The following is a 1,845-nucleotide window of genomic DNA, read 5'->3' as shown; positions in this document are numbered from 1 at the left end:
AAAAGTAAGCTTGAATTTGCGTACATTTGTTTGCATTTTTTTGCAACATCTGCAGCCTGTGACATTTTAATCAACTCTCAGGGTGAATAGAAAAAATAAGCCATAAATTTGAATTGGGATATACCGATGCCCAAGATTTTACCTACTTTCTGCTAAAATTTTAATCTGTCTTTAGACACAAGTGCTCAAACTTCAGTGTTAAATTAAATTAAATTTGTGTGAAGCCCTATCTCATATTCTGTGCAAAACAATGGCTTATGAGAAACATCAGATTTGTGATTGGGTAAATTAGTATGAGACAATAAATTCCTGTTCAACAACCATGGTTTACACCATTTCATTTCAGTTTTTGAGCTCATCTTTTTTTTTATTACACACACTGCAGCCGTTGCAAGAATTAACTCTTCGCCCAAATGTTCCATCTTGGCAACAATGCACGTTTGGGTGGTCTTCCTTCACATCTGTGTAAAACGAACTGAACGTGTAAACGCCAGATTTTCGTTCAGTTCATCTGCACAGATCTGGCTTGCGCAAGCCAAATCGTTCAGATGGCTTGAGCGTGTAAACGGGCTTTTAAACGATCCATATTCCAAAATGGCGGACTTTCAACTAAAACAAAAACGCTTCGGATGATGTTTACCTTTGACAGATATCAAATAGCAAGGTTTTACTTTCCCAACCTCGAATTGGATAACCCATGATGAAGTTACTCTTATTTATTGGCTTAATTGGCGTTATGTCTTTCATTCGAATAAAAAATATTGTTGGATACGAGAACAAAAATCCGTTTTTCGAACCCCTGATGGATTGACACCGATGTCCCTACTGAGCCGCAGGGTGCGTGCGAGAGACCGCAGTGTGGGAACAGCCAGACATAACGGCGCCGCAACGCATTCCAACCGATTTACAACGCGCCATAAGAAGTTATCACTTCAAGAATGTCTATTGATAGCCAAAGGTTTTTGTAATATTTGGGTAATGTTGACGTAGAGTTTAATTAACTTGCTCGGCATTTGCCATTTGTTCAGTGTCTGCACAAAAACTGCCAGAACGTTTCATTTGAGAACTGAAATATATTTTTTACGCAATCGGGCAAATCTCTATTCCGATTCCCTACCTTGACCCTGATTCTAGAATAGTTTAGAATGCTGAAGGCGACATATAAAGTTAGCTTGGATTGAGTTTGATGCAGGAATTGTAATTGTTTAATAATAAACTGAGTGTTAGACTAAGTGAATGATTCCCACTGACAATTTTAGCTTATCAGTGGAATAATCTAGGGCCGTCACAAATTAGCCTTGTGACGTAATAACAAACGATCAAGTGGATTTTTCCAAGGGTGAATTTTATATTATCCGTGCTGAGCTTTAATGAAAACTGCAACGACAAAAACACCAACAATAATTGATTAAAAACCCGTTTAATCACTAAATAAGATTGTATACATACACATACAATTTTTGAAATCTACAAATGTTTCCTAAATCTAATTTACAAAGATAAACTTACCTTTAGCTTAAAACTAAGAATATAAATTATAAAAAGTGAACCAAAAATTCTTGTTAGTTCTATTTTTGAACTATTTCTTAATGAAACAAAAGGTGTTAAAATGAGTGTGCATCAGTGTCTCGTATTCACTGAGTGTTCCAAAACAACGGTATTGAAACCAATTGAACATTTAATTACAAATAAACACTACCGCCAGCTATTGACGGTGAAACGTTGTCTTCAAAAGGAAATAAAGTTTAAAAAAAAAACTCACAGGTTTGAAGCCAAGCAGCCTGTTGTCTCTCAGCTCCCAGAGGAATTTGTTTGGTCGACCTTTTTTAATTAAGCCAGACGAAC

At 36.3% G+C, this 1,845-nt stretch overlaps 1 protein-coding gene across 1 annotated transcript in view; it reads right to left on the bottom strand.

Moving 5' to 3' along the window:
- LOC109535561 (guanine nucleotide exchange factor for Rab-3A) overlaps window positions 1-1,845 on the bottom strand; it is a gene marked incomplete at its 3' end in the record, with an annotated part of 70,042 nt that overhangs the window by 56,853 nt on the left and 11,344 nt on the right.

The sequence above is a fragment of the Dendroctonus ponderosae genome, unplaced genomic scaffold, assembly GCF_020466585.1.
Source record: "Dendroctonus ponderosae isolate FM_Combo_2020 unplaced genomic scaffold, Dpon_F_20191213v2 Dpon_F_20191213_1, whole genome shotgun sequence".
In the NCBI taxonomy this organism is placed as follows: Eukaryota; Metazoa; Arthropoda; class Insecta; order Coleoptera; family Curculionidae; genus Dendroctonus; species Dendroctonus ponderosae.
Note: the sequence above shows the minus strand (reverse complement) of the source record. Positions and strands in the feature narration are given on the sequence as shown.